We start from the raw sequence: 19,271 nt of genomic DNA on the forward strand, positions 1-19,271 counted from the left end.
ACCATTACACGTGTGCACCACATATAGGTCAATATCTATATGTAGCTTCACAATGGTAACTCCGATATGGCTATGTACCATGCCGAAGATCATGGAATTGTCCCCCCATGCCAAATCTGGTATTGGGGAGCCAATTCCATGCATCCCCGGGGCTCCACTATGGACCCTGGGTACTGCCAAACCAGCTCTCTGGGGTTTTCTATGCACTACCGCTGCTGCCACCTCATAGAAAGGGTTCTCCGCTCCTGGGGTCTGGGCAGCCCAGTCCCAGGAAGGCAGAACAAAGAATTTCTTCTGAGAGAGGGTGTTACACCCTCTCCCTTTGGACATAGGTGTTAAAGGCTGGGGAAGGGTAGCCTCTCCCTGCCTCTGGAAATGCTTTGAAGGGCACAGATGGTGTCCTCCTTGCATAAGCCAGTCTACACTGGTTAAGGGAACCCCCAGTCTCTGCTCTGGCGCAAAACTGAACAAAGGAAAGGGGAGTGACCACTCCCCTGTCCATCACCACCCCAGGGGTGGTGCCCAGAGCTCCTCCAGTGTGTCTCAGACCTTTGCCATCTTGAACCCAGGGCTGTGAGGGCACTCTGGAGGTCTCTGAGTGGCCAGTGCCAGCAGGTGATGTCAGAGACCCCTGTTGATAGGTACTTACCTGACTAGGTGGCCAATCCTCCTCTGAGGGCTATTTAGGGTCTCCCCAGTGTGCTTTTCCTCAGATAACAACTTGCAAGAATTCACCAGCGTTCCTCTGCACCTCTCTCTTCAAATTCTGCCAAGGATTGACCGCTGACTGCTCCAGGACGCCTGCAAAAGTGCAACAAAGTAGCAAGAAGATTACCAGCGACATTGTAGCGCCTAATCCTGCCGGCTTTCTCAACTGTTTCCTGGTGGTACATGCTTTGGGGGCTGCCTGCCTTCATCCTGCACTGGAAGCCACAAAGAAATCTCCCATGGGTCGACAGAATCTTCCCCCTGCTTCAGCAGGCACCAAACTTCAGCTTCCCCGGTACTCTGGGACCCATCTCATCCTGGCGAGCGTGGCCCCTGGTATACCAGTGGTAGACCCAAGTGAACCAGACTGTCCAGTGGTCCAACTGCCCAAATTTGGAGGAGGTAAGTCCTTGCCCTCCCCGCCAGATAGTAATCTTGTGCAATACGTAAACTGCAGCTACAAGGGCTTCTGTGCACATTTCAAAGAAATCCTACATGCTCAGCCGAGCCTAGGTCCCCAGCACTCTGTCCTGCAATGCTTAGCTCCCTGAGTTGATCTCAGGTGTCCTGGGACCCCCTTTTGCAGTGTTGAGATGACTGCCATGTACAGACTTCTTGAACCCATGTTCAAGGACTTCTGCGGGTGCTACCTTCTTGGGCATGGGCTCCCTATGTTGCTGAGGGCCCCCTCTGTCTCCTCTCCCATGTGGCGACAGACTGGTCCTTCCTGGGCTCGGGAGCACCCTTTTTCTTCAACCACAACTCTTGCAGCTAGCAAGGCTTGTTTGTGGTATTTTGCCAAGGAAACAACTCTGCATCCTCCAGCACTCCGCGGTACATCGTCTGCACGAAGGAGAAGTTCCTAGCATCTTTCGCTGTTGCAGAATCTTTAGCTTCTTCCATCCGGAGCCAGCCATTTTGCACCTTCATTGGGGTTTAGTGGGCTCCTGCCCCCCTGGATACTTTCGCAACTCTTGTACTTGGTCCCCTTCCTTTGCAGGTCCTCAGGTCCAGGAATCCATCTTCAGTGCTTTGCAGTCTGTTTTGGTCTTTGCAAAATCCTCTATCATGACTGTAGTGTGTTGCTGGGGAAATAGCAGTACTTTACTCCTACTTTCCAGGGTCTTGGGGTGGGGTATCTTGGACACCCATAGGCCCATATTCATACTTTTTGACTCAAATCAGCGCTAGTGCAGATTTGCGTCAAGAAGTTTACCGCCGACTAACGCCATTCCGACCCGCAAGCCGGGCGCCTTATTTATGGAATGACGTTAGCCGGCGCTGTGGCCTGGTTAGCGTCAAAATAAATGACTAACCGGACTGCGGAGGCATAGGGAAGAATGGGGTTTGTGTGTCAAAGAATGGTGCAAGTCAGGTTAGAGTCAAAAATATTGACTCAAACCTGACAAGCGTCATTTTTTTAGGCTGAACCCCCATGGAAAAGTTTTTAGACTCTCTCTTAGACTGTACGGCAGATTTTATATGTGCCAGACCTAATCTTACAATTTTAGGAGATTTTAATATTTATGGTGAGATCCCAGAATGAACAGATTCAAGGCGTCTACTTGGTGGTATGGAAGCAATGGGCCTGACCCAACTTCTTAAAGGCCCTTCCCACGAAATGGGTCATACTATTGACTTAGGGGGTCATTCTGACCCCTGCGGGTGGCGGAAGTCGCCCGCCTGGCGGGAACCGCCAGAAGACCGTACCGCGGTCGAAAGACCGCGGTGGTCATTCTGAGTTTCCCGCTGGGCTGGCGGGCGACCGCCAGAAGGCCGCCCGCCAGCCCAGCGGGAAACCCTCTTCCACGAGGATGCCGGCTCCGAATGGAGCCAGCGGAGTGGATGGGGTGCGACGGGTGCAGTTGCACCCGTCGCGATTTTCAGTGTCTGCCACGCAGACACTGAAAATCTGAATGGGGCCCTGTTAGGAGGCCCCTGCAGTGCCCATGCCAATGGCATGGGCACTGCAGGGGCCCCCAGGGGCCCCACGACACCCGTTCCCGCCAGCCAGGTTCTGGCGGTGGAAACCGCCAGAGCCAGGCTGGCGGGAAGGGGGTCGGAATCCCCATGGCGGCGCTGCTTGCCAGGGGGTTCCCAGGGGCAGCAGGAAACCAGCGGGACACCGCCGGTTTCCCGTTTCTGACCGCGGCTGTACCGCCGTGGTCAGAATGCCCATGGGAGCACCGCCAGCCATTTTTTTATTTTTATTGAATTAGCCACGGGTACAATGGTGAGTGGGAGTAAGCCTGTTGTTCAGGTCGGGAGATCGTGGAATAAATTGGATAAAGAGAATTTTTTAGTCACTTTGGAATCTCTTAAGTCCAGTGTTATGAGTAAGAGGGGATCTGAAGTTGAAGCTTTCATTGACTGGATCACTGAAAGTCTGGACATAGTTCTTCCCCTGAGGAAAAAGTCTGGTCCGCGTAGAACAACTAGTGCCCCTTGGTTTACCCCCTCATTACTTCTCCTAAAAAAGGAATGTAAAAAGTTAGAAAGAACTTGGAGAAAGCTGTTTGTTCCAGCAGATAGGGAAGATTACAAGGGGGCTATCAGATGGTATCATGCTGAAATTAAGGGGGCACAGAGGGTTTTCTACCAGCAGAAAATTGATGGAGCGGCAGGTTCCCCCAAAGTAGTTTTCCAAATATTAAAAGATATTCTACACGTGCCGGTGAAAGACAATCCTTTAGAGGCTTCCATAGAACACAGCAATTTACTGGCTGAATTTTTCCACCCAAAAATTTTGGACATCTATGCCACTTTTGGGGAGGAGGAGTTTGTTAATGGTGTTAATACAGCCTGTCTTTCTCACCTTAACCTTCTTTCACAAACTCAAGTGTTACATTTCTTGAGTTGAGTGCCCTGAAATCAGGATCCCCCCTGGACCCTGCCCTTCCTCACATATTTGTGCAGGGGGCGGAAGTTATTGTTCTGATGCTGACACATTTACTTAATGATTCTCTTTCCAAAGTAGTAGTACATAGCTCTTGGAAGCATGCTATAGTGAAACCGCTATTAAAAAAACCTTCTCTTGACCCAACAGTGTTGAAGAATTTTAGACCCATTTCCCTTTTGCCCAACCCCACTAAAATTCTGGATAAATACATCAATTGGCAACTTTCTACCTTTTTAGAAGAGAATAGGTTGCTCCATCCCACTCAGATGGGCTTTAGAACTGGTCACAGCGTGGAAACTGCATTAATTGCGGTTACGGAAGAGGCCAGAAAGAGGGTTGACCAGGGTCTTACCACAGTGATTATTATGCTGGGCTTGAGCGCAGCTTTTGACACAGTAGACCACCAGGTATTGATCTAGAGAATGAGGGAGCTCGGAATTAAGGAACAGGCACTTGCCTGGTTTACTTCCTTTCTACAGGACAGGTCCTTTCAGGTCCTAGATCGATCGTTCCTATCAAACAAACTACAGTGCAGGTGTGGTGTACCTCAGGGCTCAGCCCTTAGTCCGACATTGTTTAACATTTATATGGCTCCCTTGGCCTCTTTGGTGGAATCATTTGGGTTAGCATTAGTGTCCTATGCTGATGACACCCAACTGGTGGTTTCCTTTTCTGCTAATGAGACCTCAGAAGGAGCCGCTTTCCTTACTTGTATGCAAGCTGGATGACTCAGAGTAAATTGCAACTAAATGAGGAGAAGACAGAAGTCATAATATTGGGCCCTGAACCAAGGCCTGGAATTTCTCGCACTTGTCCTTCGGCACTTAGTGAGTTCCCTCTTCCCAAAAAGCATGTTAAGAGCCTTGGGATCAGTCTGGATCCCCTTCTGACGCTAGACCTGCAGGCTACGAACATATCTACTACTTGCCTTGCCTTACTGAGACTTCTTAGGAAGATTTTTGTTATTCTTCCAGCACTGGCTAGAAGACTCATTGTGCAAGCTGTTATTCTTTCAAGGCTAGACTACGGGAATGGCCTTTTCCTAGGTTCCCCAGTATATGTTAAAAAGAAATACAAAGAGTTCAAAATGTTGCAGCTCATTTATTACTGAACATCCCGAGAAGGTCTTCTGCGAAGGCTAGATTGGCCTCCTTGCACTGGTTGCTTGTTGTACAGCGGATCAAATTTAAGGCTCTATGTCATATCCACAGGTCTTTGCATGATAGAGGACCTATGCTCCTTAGGAACTTGGCCACTTTTTATAGGCCGAATAGAGATTTGAGATCCACTACTCTTGCTTTAGTAACCGTACCGAAAATAAAGAAAGCAAGATGGGGTGGGTCCTCTCTGATGTTTTTAGGAGCCAAATTATGGAACTCGCTGCCTCTTAATCTTCGGCTGATGGAGCAAGAACTAGAATTTCGAAAGGCCTTGAAAACTTGGTTATTCTAGGTCTGGTTGTTTTTATTCCTTTCTTGTTGAGTATCACTCTCATCCCCTCTGTGGTTAGGGTTTAGTAGCGCTGGGAAACCCGAGGGTAGCCAAGCGCTCTATAAATTGTGTAACATAACATAACATAACATGGAAATGACTCCTGTCTTAGCAAAGACAGGAGTCATGCCCCCCTGCACAATAGCCATGCCCAGGGGACTTCTGCCCCCTGGGTTTGGCCATTGGGCACAATGGCATGTAGGGGGGCCCAAGTTAGACCCCCTATGCCACTTTACAAAATAAAAAAAATACTTACCTCTACTTACCGTAGATAGATCCCCCCATCCATGGGTGTCCTCCAGGGGTGGGCGAGGGTGGCAGGGGATGTCCCTGGGGGCAGGGAAGGGCACCTGTGGACTGCTTCCATGGTCAGAGACCATGGAAATGAGCCCACAGGTCCCTTAACGCCTGCCCTGACCCAGGCGTTAAAAAATGATTCTAAACTGGTTTAGAGTCATTTTTTAAGGCCCTCCCCCTCTCATGCGTCATGGAGTATAAATAAGGCGCAAAGGCCTTAGAGTAATTTTTTACCCTGGAACGCCTACCTTGCATCTCATTGGCGCAAGGTAGGTTTCCACTGTAAAAAAATGACTCAAACTCCATAAATTTGGCGCTAGACGGGTATAGCGCCGAAGTATAAATATGGAGTTAAGTGTTCAACGGATTTACGTATAAGAAGATGACGCAAATCCGGCGCAAACATAGTATAAATATGCCCCTCAGTGTTTTCTTACACTCCCAGCAACCCTCTACACACTACACTAGCCTAGGGGTCCATTTGTGGTCCGCATTTCACTTTCTCAGTATATGGTTTGCGTTGCCCCTAGGCCTATTGCATCCTATTGTATTCTTCAGTGTTTGCACTACTTTCTGACTGTTTTACTTACCTGATTTTGGTTTGTGTGTATATTTTGTGTACTTTACTTACCTCCTAAGGGAGTATATCCTCTGAGATATTTTTGGCACATTGTCACTAAAATAAAGTACCTTTATTTTTATTAACCCTGAGCATTGTCTTTCTTATGATATAGTGCCTATGTGATATAAGTGGTATGGTAGGAGCTTTGCATATCTCTTAGTTCAGCGTAAGCTGCTCTGCTATAGCTACCTCTATCAGCCTAAGCTGCTAGAACACTACTAATCTACTAATAAGGGATAACTGGACCTGGCACAAGGTGTACGTACCATCAGGTACCCACTATAAGCCAGGCGAGCCTCCTACAATGACGGATATCAGATATCAGGTCAGGCTCCAATTGGGCACACAGCTCTGTGATTGTGGCCCTGTCCAGTCTATAGGTGAAGATAATGTGCCTATTCTCCAGTGTAGCCAAGTCCACCAGGGATCTGTACACGGGGGTACGTCTCCATCTCCTAATCATCCGCAGCGGTAGGTATCTAAGGGACAAAAGAGTGAGGAGGCTGTCACAAACTAAACAATGGAGCCACAACAGTAGTCTGCAATCTGTAAACATGTTATGGGACAGTGTGAATTGTCATGTATGTGCCAATTTATCCTGTGATGCAGCATTATTCCATAGGCCTACCCCCCCTGAAATGGCGTCCACCTGTCCTGTGTGGAGGGACAGGTGGAAGTGAGGTAATGCCACTGGCATTGTGCGCCGTGGCAGGAGGCGGTCGGGAACCTCTGTGCAATTCCTCCTTGGTTAATATTGGGCCCTATGGGGTACAGTGGCCAATGGTAATCTATGCTGGCGGTGACGGTATGCACCGCCGCGGACGTGACCGCCATTTTCTATCTGATTCCTAACTTGTTTCCTGACCTTCCATAGGAGAGGACCTACACTGCATGTGTTGCTGTGACCTGTGTCTGAAACCTACCATGGCCCGTGTGACCGGGGAAAGGGCCCAGCCTTCACTTCAGAGGAATTGGAGAGACTGGTGGATGGGGTTCTACCCCAGTACGGACTGCTGTATGGGCCTCCAGACCAACAGGTGAGTACACTGTGGGCACAATGCATGTGGAATGAATGCATGGAGGTGTGTGTGAAGGCACTGTTTAAGGGGGAGGGATGTTCTCTTTGCTGGGTACATCTTGAGTGCTAGGCTATGTGTGTGCCAAAAGTAATGCAAATGGGTATGGTGGGACATTCGTGTTACAGGCTGGACTGTTTGTCTAATGGTGTTCTCCTGCTGTGTTGCCGCTGCAGGTCAGCGCCCATCAACAGAAGGGTATATGGCGTCCCATTGCCAAGGAGGTGCGGACCCTGGGAGTCTATGGCAGGCGGAGCATCCACTGTCACAAACTGTGGTAGGACCTAAGACGCTGGGCACGGAAGGCTGCAGAGGCCCAGCTGGGGATGGCCTCCCAATGAGGAAGGGCTGCTGTCGAACCCTGACCCCCCTGATGGCCTGCATATTGGCGGTTGCCTATCCAGAGCTGGATTGGCGCTTGAGGGCATCACAGCAGCCACAAGGGGGTGAGTACAGTGGCCATCATTGAAGGAACCGGCTGGAGGGGTGGTATCGGGGTGGTAGTTGTATGTCAGTGGGTGCCGGTAGGGCAGGCCAGACATAGCAGCATAGGTCTTCTGTTGGCTAAGGGTCTGAAGGGGAAATACTGCCTACCTAGCTTGTTAGCATCCACTACTGGTCAGGGCTGCATGGCTCCCAGGTGTGCTGAAGTTGGCGTTAAATGCTCCTCCTCATGCCTTGGTGGCTAGCAATATCACTGGTAGTGCAATGCATAGTACGTAGGCCTGTACCCTGTGTGTGAGGGTGCTGTGTATGCCAACGGTGGTGTTGGTGCAGTCATTGACCCAGTGTCTCCTTTGTCTTTCTCCCACCTTTCTTGTTTTGTCAGCCTGTCCTTATCTGCATTAGAATCATCTGGCGGAGGAGCAGAGGCATCAGCAATGGAGGGAGCTGCATCCCATAGGACCCAGGAGGCAGAGTCCACTGACGCTGAGGGCACCAGTGGAACGGAGGGCTAGGGGAGCACCACGGCAGAGGCTGGAGGGGACAATATAGACTCTGATAACTCCTCTGATGGGAGCTCCCTAGTGTTGACGGACACCTCTGTGACCACCCGGGCTACAGGTACAACCGTCACACCCCGTACCAGCAGCGCCCTCCCAACAGCCCCTCAGCAAGTTGCCTGTGCCTACTCACCCAGGAGGGTGAGCATCTCCTTCCCCCCAGGCACCTCAGGCCCTGCCCCAGTGATCCCTTCTGCCCTGAGTAAGAAGGCTATTGACCTCCTGAGATCCATCTCTGTAGGGCAATCAACCATTGTGAATGCCATCCAGGGGCTGGCAGCGGAAATGCAGCAATCTAATGCATTCCTGAAGGGCATTCACGGTGGATTGGCGGCCCAACAGAGATCAATCCAGGCTCTGGCCTCCTCTCTGATGGTAGCCATTGTCACTGTTTCTATGTCCCCCCCTCCAACTTCCACTTCCCAGTCCCATTCTCCTAAACCCCAACCCATCCCAAACACACAAACAGATGAGCATGCACACAAGACAACACCCAGCAGTGTCACAGGCAAACTCAAGCACTACACTTCCTCCCACAGGCACTCACACAAACATCATTCAGTTGCAGACACACCAACATCCATTATTTCCACTGTCTTCCCCTCCTGCTCCTCCTCCACCTCCCACCCAGTTACATCCACACGCAGACCTGCATGCACTACATTATCATCCACTATCTGCATCATCACCTTACCAAGCAGAACACACACCTCACTGGCAGACACCTCCACAACACCCATGCACACATCTCCTGTGTCCTCTTCCACCGTGTCTGTTCCCCCTCCTAAAGTACACAAACGCAAGCACTCAGACACCCAACAGCCATCCATCTCACAACAGCATAAAGCCCATGCACCTGCACCCAAATTCAGCAAACACCTCCAACAACCACTCCCTTATCCTCCACTCCCATTACTTCTCCCTCTTCCTTCCCCAATGTCCCTAAAAAGCTTTTCCTTTCCTAGATTGACCTCTTCCCTCCCCCTCCCCCCATCCTGCACATATGGCTAGGGTATCAAGGACCCAGCCAAGCACCTCAACCAAACAGTCTACGGTCCCAGTTTCAGCAGCACCTACTCATGGTGGAAAGATTTCCAGGCCACAGAAACTGAAGAGGAAGGAGCCTGCACCAGCCAGCAAGAAGGGGAATGAGCCTGTATCAGCTAGCAAGAAGGGGAAGGAGCCTTCACCAGCCAGCAAGAAGGGGAAGGAGCCTGCACCATCCAGCAAGAAGGGGAAGGAGCCTGCACAAGGCAGCAAGAAGGGGAAGGAGCCCGCACCAGCAGCTGTCACAGAGCCCCCACCGCCAGCCGTGGTTGTGCAGCCCTCGGAGAGTGCAGGGGCTTAGAAAAAGCCTCCCACAACCACCACCATGGTGTAGCCATCAGAGGGTGAAGGGGCTGAGCAGGAGCCTCCCCAACCACCACCACAATGCAGCCCTCAGAGGGTGCAGGGGCTGAGCAGGAGCCTCCCACAACCACTACCACGGTGCAGCCATCAAAGGGTGCAGGGGCTGAGCAGGAGCCTCCCACAACCACCACCATCACAGTGCAGCTATTGGAGGGAGCAGGGGCTGAGCAGGAGCCTCCCATAACCACCACCAAAGTGCAGCCATCAGAGGTTGCAGGGGCTGTGCAGGAACCTCCCACAACCACCACCACCGCAGTGCAGCCCTCGGAGGGTGCAGGGGCTGGGCAGGAGCCTCCCACAACCACAACCACAGTGCAGCCATCGCCACCTCCATGGGCTGCTGTGCAGCCTGCCACCACCAGAGCCAGTGGGCAAGTCACCCACTTGAGAGACTGTGGCCTTGCACTCCCCAGGACCAAGCAATGAGCATGTTGCTCTCTCCAGAACCAGTGGGAAAGTCACCCACTTGAGAGACTGTGGCCTTGCACTCCCAAGGACCAATCACAGGACATGTTGCCCACTCCAGAACCAGTGGGCAAGTCACCCACTCCAGAGACGGTGGCCTTGCACTCTACAGAACCAATCACAGATCATGTTGCCCCCTCCAGATCCAGTGGGCAAGCCTCCCAGTCGAGTGACTTTGGCCTTGCACTCCCCAGGACCAAGCAATGGGCATGTTGCCCCCTCCAGAACCAGTGTGCAAGTCACCCACTCCAGAGACTGTAGCCTTGCACACCCCAGGACCAAGCACAGGGCATTTTGCCCCCTCCAGAACCAGTGGGCAAGTCACCCACTCTCAAGATTGTGGCCTTGTACTCCCCAGGACGAAGCAATGGGCATGTTGCCCCCTCCAGAACCAGTGGGCAAGTCACCCACTCAAGATACTGTGGCCTTGCACTCCACAGGACCAAGCAATGGTCATGTTGCCCTCTCCTGAACCAGTGGTCTTGTTTCCGCATCTGGCTGAGGTGTTCTAATCACAATCACTTTAGTCAATTCCTGTTGTCCTTGCATTATTCAGCCAATTTTCAGGGAAAAACTATCTTCTTGTGCAGCTGGTTGTGTGTATTTTATGTGTGTGTGGGGTGTGTGTTGTACGTGCGTGTGTCACTCTCGTTTTCCTCCCTCCCTCCCTTGTGTGGTAGGCGGCTGTACTCACCGTCGTCGTCTTCGCCGGCGTTGGTGTTCATGGTAGAGCATTACATTGAAGATCATTGGGACAACTTGCATTTCTGGTTCCATGGTGGCGTGGTTCTTCCCTGTGTCTCCAATGATGAATCCTTTGACTTCTGAGCTCTGTTTCCGCCAGGCTTTTGATGGTGAAAAGGTATTGTTTTGCCATGCCATATTATTGTGGGAACAACTTTGTCTTCCGTCTGGCTGTAGGTGGCTACCGCCTTGGTGGCTGTTGTTTCCGCCCTGGCAGTCGCTGTGGTACATTGGCTGCATTTCGGAGATATCACCGCCATTGTCATAATTTGGCAGTAGTTACCGCCAGCCTCCTGGCTGTATTACCGCCACTTTATCACCAACCGCCAGGGTGGTAACGAGGGCCAATATATTCAGGCTAAGCAGTTGTTGGTTTTCTGGCTACATCTTTGTCCTGCTTTTCCTTTCCTAGGCTTGAGTTGTTCCTGCCTGGCATTGATTGTGTCCGAGTTGTTGTGATGATATTGTGTGGTGTTTCTGTTAACATGTGTTTGCTGGTATGGTGTGTGGCTTTCTGTGCTTTGACTGTGTGAGTGTGCATGTATTGTGCACGGAATGATAGGATGGTGTGCTGTGTGTGATGTATGTCAATTGGTACTATGTTTAGGAAGGAGAGAAGCACATGTACTTTAGCACTGGTTAGCAGTGATAAAGTGCTCAGAGACCTAAAGTCAACAAGAAGACAGCAACAAAACAGGAGGTAAAAAGGCAAAAAGTCTGGGGTAAGACCACCATAAGGATGCCAGGTCTAACAATAACCATCTGTATAGTATTGCTAGAAATGATCTATCACGGACCTATTAATGACTTCACATATACAAACGTTTGCGAAAGATTCACAATGGTAACTTACACTTTTGAGTGAGTTTACACCTTTAATTAAGTTTACTGCTTTTCAGTATTTACAAACACCGAGAGTTGGTTACTAAATAACAAAAAAATAAAAGCAGTAGTAAGCTGAGCACTACGCATGGCTAACCAATACAAATGCAGCACCTTTTTAAATTTTATTAAAGTATAATTACACTTATTTTAATTAACTCTATAAATCACTTTCAGCAATTAATAATGTGCATCACAAAACGTATTTTTTTCTTTAGGTGGAAATTTATAAGATGTATTTACATTAATATTTAACATAAAATATTTATAATATGTTTTTTCAGTAAAATTTTCTCTTGTACAATAGGAAGACTCTGCAGTTGGGCAGAGAACGCTGCCTGGTGAAGTATAGGGAAATATAGAAATGTTTTTAATTCAAAAATAAATATTCAACTAGCTTTATGTTAAACATTAATGTAATTTATTTATTTGGTTTAAATGTAGAGCAAAATACCTAAAATAGTGCTAATTTTAAAATAAACTTTAATTTATGGAAATATATTAAATCCACTTGAAACTGTCTGTCTGATGTTTTAATTGAACAACACTCCCACCTAATGATTTTGCTATGTGCAGCATTTATTATTGAAAGTGATGAATACAGATAAATACAATTAATGTAAATATTTTGATAACATATTTTGTTACATTCCATTATTTTTCAAAATTTATAATTTTTAATAATTAAATAAGAAACGTGCACAATCTATATATATTTTAACTTGTATTCATATTTTTAACTATTTCAAAAAAATGTAGCTTAATTTAACATTTTTTTCCAGGACTTTTATTTGAAGTTCATGCATCTAATATTTTTTATGTGAGGTTGTTGCACTACCAGTTTTTCACCCCGTGTATTGCTAGACTTATTACTGCTTGTTCTCCTTTTATTACCTTACATTCAGAGTTTGTGAATACCGAAAAGCAGTAAAGTGTAAACTTACTCAAAAGTGTAAGTTACATTTGGGAATCAGGCCTGGAGTCCTGGAAGGGAAATCTCCTTGGCATCTATGCTTTCAGGACTATAGGCATGAATGAGGACAGTAATGACCGAACATGCTATGAATATAACTACACATAAACCAAACACTAAAAATATATAGGTATAACCTTGTATGACCTCCAGACAATTACTGTATTACAGTACAACAGCCAAGGTTGTGTGAAATTCCTGCATTTTGTTTTCATGTGATCATTAAAAATTAAACAAAAGTATGCATTATTACGCAAAATGCTAATTTGTTATTTAGCACTATATTTTATCATGAAAAATACTTACTTGGGTCTGTTTTTGATGCAAGGACCAATTTCCCACTAAAAATACTGTAAAAAACACAATTGCCTTGAACAAAATCTGCTAGTGCACTGGCTGTGTGCAAGGTTCCTACACACCTGCGCTATACTTTTGCTCTGAATAACGATGTAGTTAGGCACTGTGGTGCAATCATGTAATTTTGGGAACTTTGCATAGTAAGAGTAGAATTTCCTAAAATTGTACGAATAACTCCAGAGTAATATTAATTTCGCAGGGCCTAATAACCTCTCTAACCAAAGCTGAATGGTGAGGCTGAATCTTTCCTCCTGAAACATGTGCTGCAGCTGTCTCAAAAATACTTTTCATTTTAATAATGCAATTGAGGTCACTTACTTGCATTTAAATCTGATATGGAGTGCATTTTGTAAGTGATATGCACCATAGGTTAGCTTCCCCAACATGGGAATTTGGCCTCCCTTTTCTATAAACACCTTTTGTCCACTTCTGTTCTCTGTATGTTCAAGTGACAGAGATTGCTAGTTAGGAATAATATTAGTTTTGGTATTAATTAAGGTCTGATATCTCCACTTATTTGTGCTTTATTTTTAACATCATGTCAGGTATGTTCCCATTAAATTGTGTACATAATCTGTTTGTTTTTAAAATGTAACTTTGATCAATTTACATTCCTGAAAAAGCAAGAGTTTCATCTACGGTTGTGTTAAAACCAAATATTAACATCTTGAGTGACTAACGAATATGGATGTTTCAAAAGCAATATGTTTCAGACCCCAGCATGCTTGGCTGTTTCATTGTTTTATGTTTGATACATTTTCCATGAAACAAAGATCAGAGCATCAGGAGCAGTTGCTCCGTAATGGTGGAGGAGTGTCACCCCCCTGGCCAAAAGGCGTGAGATGAAAATGAAAACAAAAGTTCCAGTATAATTTTTTTTTCATCTGCTGGCCTTGCCAGCAGTACAGGAGAGGCGGGGCTGGTTCACGGGAGGGCGGAGGAGTATAGAGTGCACTTAAGTGCGCTAGTGTGTTTGGCCGACTGTCTCAGGCCGGTCAAACTCACATGCGCACTTAGTTTTCTCCATCCCCGCTGTGTTTAACAGCTGGGCTGGAGAAACTGCACAGACCACAGTGTCTGAGCGGCGGTCCGAGCTGTTCCGACTAATCCTGGCACTGCTTTCATGCTAACGTTAGCATGAAAGCAACATCAGGATTTCTGGGGAGCATATGCTGGTGTCCCAGTGAATGCTGGGGTGCCTGAAGAGGAGCGACGAGCGAGGCGGCAAAAGGCGGCAGCAGGAACCGAAAGGTGAGTGTTTTTTAAAAATTGTATTTTGTTCTTTCCCCCATCCCTGTCATCCCCCGTAGCCCCCCATTGAGTTTTGCGACAGGCCCCGTTGCGGAGCATCATCATATATGATGAACCCGGAACGTTGAGCAACTGGGGTTCTAACAATGACTGTAGTTGTTGTGAATACAACAGAAATACATGAAAAGATTTGCATTGTGCTAAGATGATGGAACATTTGCTGATCCATATTTACTAGATAAGGTCTTGTGCAGTTACCTTCACATCTGCTCGGGCACAGTCAACCTAGTTCTACGTACACACCTTTGCACGATATGCGCAAGCTATCCAGTATAGATTTTGTACTGGAATGTTCCTCTTCTAGTACAAAATATTGAGCTTAGACCATTTTTAACATTTAACAGATTGGTTCTGTGCTGTATAGTGTAGCATACATCCAATGAGTGAAATGTTAGGAGAAATCAGAACAGCTCCTATTTAAGGAATATTTTAAGATCAAGCTTTGTGTCAAAATGACATGGATGATAGCATTGTAACGCCCAAGTACTACCCTGAGAGCACCTCTGTGATGCAAAGTAGTGCTATGCAAAGTGCTATTTTCACTAAGGGCAAGCTTCAAGAGCAAACATGTTTTGGACTGAAAAATAAATACCTTAAAAAGACTTTGTGCTGCTCATTTTGTGTGACTTTCCAGCAGAGTGAGGTCTTGATTGATAAAACTGCCCCTTCATATGATAATTAGAATCTATTAATCCCAAAAAGCAAAATCAGAAAATATTTTGCACCAGTGCAGAAAACAGCTTACATGCAAGTCTGCAACATCTTCTATAATTCATAGAATGAGGGATTCTTGGTCCTCAAGCATCACCAGTTTTATGTTCATTCTAGTGCCTGGGACTGCACCACTTAGGATCTTGAGCCCTTAAAATAGGCCAAGTATTCTTCAAACTGGAGATGCATATGGTATAATGTTGATAATTCTCACAGAATGATAACTCCCTGTCAGACTTATAAACTATGTGCCAACTCCACTCATCGAGGAATTAAGCTACTATGTTTGCAAAATTACTTAAGCCTGCAGAATTAACTGAAATCTGTGTTTTAAACTTAATAGTCAGATCCCTGAGCTGAAATAATATCACCAACAATGTACTAAAGCCTCATATTATTTTTAAATGAATGCCTCAAATATGCTGGCAGATTGACTGGCATCAGATCAGTGGAAATCAGATCAAGCTTACAATGCCATGTGCCAGGGCATTTTCAAGATGACAAACATCATTGTCCACACAAAACATGAGTTCTGAGGGTTGAAGTTGTGTAGGGGAGTAGAATATGGTAATCGCTAGAGCCTCATGTTTTCTCCTATTCAAGTGCATCAAAGTGTCACATGTGGCTCAACGGACCTGTCAGGCAGGATTTGACACTGTGTTAGTAAAGGAATCCCCCCAACTCCTCTCCACCACCTGCATATTCAATTGTCATCTGTGCCCTTTCAGGTCAGCCTATTGTGTGCTGCTGGGAGGAACTTCACACCTCTTTTCAGGCTGAGCACAGGATGAGAGTTGCTGGACAGTTAATGCTAATTAGCCTCCGGAAGTTTCAGGCATGGAAAAGATAACTTTTAAAAGATTTACTTATTTTTTTAAACTGTCATTACTGAGATTTTGTGCTATATGGTACAGTGGGTATAACCATTAGTACATGGGTTTCAACAGTATTATTTCAGGTACGTTACAGCATGACGCAATACTTACAAACATTTGTACATATTGTTATGGCAGTACAAATTTAGGTTAAAACAACAACCAAACCAAACTGTGAGCCTTAGAAAATATGTATGTATCTTGCATTCCCCTGTAGTGTTATAAAGTTTGCCTGCAGTATATCTGTGTCAGTGGGTGCTTTCAACATTGCAGTGTGTGCATCACGAGGATGCCATCCCTGATTTGTGTCTGTGTGTTGGAGAAATTAGCAAGGCAGTGGGGTTAGTGGAGGGAGAGGAAAGTCTCAGTTGGCAGGGTGCTCCAGTGGCCAGTTTTGTGGTGCTCCTGGTTAGTCCAGGGCAGTGTTGCTGTTTGGTGTACTCTGGAAGGCTGATAATAGGTTTTTACATGTGCACACAATGTGCTTCTGCCATCCAGAAGCTTCTTCTCAATAAAGCACAGTGGCCTTGGCCCTGCCCCATATAATGGCCGCAGCCTGCCAGCTTGCCGTGTTTGGGAGTGTGCTTGCTTGCCAATGCATTTGTCATGCCATTAGCAACACCAGATCAATAATGTTGGCAGAGGCACCTCGTATTTTAGCTTACATAGGCCTAGTAGGCTGCTGGCCACACCGTCCATGTCTGTGCAATCTGTAAATCTGTAAGGGCACCGGTGACCTCTGTCCAGAAGGTGCGGGTGACTGGGCAACTCCAGAACATGTGTAACATGTCCACCTCAGGAGCGCAGAAGCTTGGATAGTTGGTTGATGTAGCAGGGTAGATATTGTGTTGTTTGGCATGGGTAAGGTATGCCCTGTGCAAGATGGTATGTTGTATACATTGAAAACTGGCGTTAAGGGAAACCTTTTGAGAATACAACAATGTACTACGCCACACCTTACAGGTCATCCTAGCCAATGTCATTCTCAAATGTCTGCCAGAGTGGTGCCAGTACGTACTGGATTTCATGTGAAAGCCAGGTGATCAGCCAGCGGCCTTTACCCATTGTATGTAGGGTGTGTGTCAGCTGGAGCGGGTTGGGTTCTGTGCCTACTATGCCCCACAGTCGCTCCAGTTTTCCCATTAGTTGTCTATATTCCCAAAATTGACATACTAGGAGATCCGTGTGTTCTGTTAGTTGGTCAAAGGGATGAGGGCCCAGTCTCGGAATAGCTCGCCTTGAGTTCCCACTCCTGCAGTTTCCCAGAGCTCCACCCCTCCTGAACTATTTTTGCCTGGAAGGCCCACATGGAGTGGAAAAGGACCCCCAAGAGTTTTTCAGCATGTCCAGCATGGCCCGCAATACCCTCCTATCGGTCTCATGCTACTCGTAGGAGGCCACTAGAGGATGTGGACAGCACTGCAATGGGGACAGAGTTCCTGCATTAGTCAAAGTGCCCTCTCCTCAGGCTCCAAGCCATGTGGTGCCCTACCAGCCAGCGTGTATGCCACTGAAGCTGCACTGCCAGGTAGTAGTGCTTGAAAACCGAGATGCCCAACCTCCATCACTCTATTGGGAGCTGCAGTTTAGCCTAGGCTACTCTACATCTCCCTTTATTCCATATGAGGCCACCAAGCATTGCCTGGGTGACTTGAGTGTGCCTTGGGAATGCCCACTGACAAATTAGTGAAATAGTACAGGAGTCTCAGGAGAATCAGCATTTTGAAGAGAGACACTCTGCCCTGTAAGGTGGAGTGAGCAAGGGGATGTGATCCCCAAAAGATAATTTGGAGCTGGAATGAGGAGATCACCTTGGTGAGCTTTCCATTGAGCAGATCTTGAGATGAGTAGTACATGTACATGCTCAAATATCAGAAAAAGTGCGAGGCTCCCAGTAGATGTTGTGGGCACCTAACTCATTGTGCTGTGGGGAGCAGTCTTGGTGGAATGGGAACAGGCAGGTCTTGAAACAGTTAACTCCCAATCCTGAGGCATACCTGAGGGCATCTAATATATATATAATTTCATCTATACCTTCGCAAATATCTTGAATGTAGTCTAGGATGTTGTCAGCCTAGAAGAAGCCAGTGTGAACTGCAATCCTGAGGGATGTGCCTGGCGGAGCTGATGCACAAATGGCTCTATCGCCAGTGCAAAGAGCAGGGGGAAGGGAAGTCAATCCTGATGCATGCTGGTATTCTGCACCATATCTTCACCCTCAATGTGGGGTCCATGTAGAAGAGTTATTTCATGCCCTGTAGACTACCCCTTAGGCTTACTGCATATAGTGCTGCAAATATGGAGCCCCAGCATAAGGTGTCAAATGCCTTTGCAAATTCTACAACCAAGCAGACAGCATGGGAGGTACTACCGCAGTGTCTCCTCCAAGATTCTATGCAGTCTTTAGATGTTGAGGGTCGTGGATCTATTCAATATGAACTAATTTTGTTCTGGGTAGACCAGAATCGGCATGTGCTCTAGTAGTTGTGTCGCCATAACGTTGCTTAGTATCTTGTAATTACTTCCCAGCATGGACAGTGGTCTGTAGGAGGTGATATCGAGGGGGCTGTGTTCTGGCTTCTGGAGCAAGACCAGGAGTGCTTCTCAGAGGGTTGGGGAAAGGCACTCACAGTGAGGGCAGCTGTGTAACATTTTAGGACTTTTTGGACAAGTGCTGTTTCGTCGGCCTTATAGAACTCAATGGACTCGCCATCTAGGCCCAGGGTTTTACATGTAAGGGAGTTGTGGATGATGCCTTAAATTTCTTGCTCCATAAGGAGGTAGCTTAAAGTTTCTCTCTGCTCTGGCGTCACTGCCGGCAGTGTGATTGAGAACCTCTTAAACCTGGGACTGTCATTCCTTGGGTTTCGAACTGTATAGTGCATTGTGGATTTTATCCTGAGTTGTGACAACTGATGTTGGGGAAACCCAGATGGTAGTCACTGGTGTACAGTCCCTCATGCACCTCAATAACTATGCCAAGAGGCAACCTATCTTGTCACCTTCCATATGCATCTTGACCTGATACACCCCTTAATCTATGCCGCTTATTGACTCTAGAAGGTAGGAGTGACGATCGCTCTACATGATTAATTCATCTCTCAAAGAGGCATCTTCACTTGTGGCCCTTTCAAGGTCTCCCAAGAAGGTCTTCACCTGAGACAGCTCCCAGTTGAGAATGCCTCATGCTCTCACCACAGAATGACTGCAATACCTGAGTATAACCACTTTGAAGGCCTCCTATTCCATCAGCCATGTGGTAGCTCTCTCACTGTTTTCAGCTATATAAATCATCAGAGTGTCTCAGGACGATTTGTGTAATGCAAGGTCCTCTAGCATTGTGAATTGCAGGCTCCAGGTTGGCACACGTGGGAAGGGCTCTGCCCATGTGTTATGGAGGAGAAGCAGATTGTGATCTGACAGGGTCTTCCTCAAATACTCTGCCT

Source organism: Pleurodeles waltl, chromosome 1_1, assembly GCF_031143425.1.
Source record: "Pleurodeles waltl isolate 20211129_DDA chromosome 1_1, aPleWal1.hap1.20221129, whole genome shotgun sequence".
Taxonomy (NCBI): Eukaryota; Metazoa; Chordata; class Amphibia; order Caudata; family Salamandridae; genus Pleurodeles; species Pleurodeles waltl.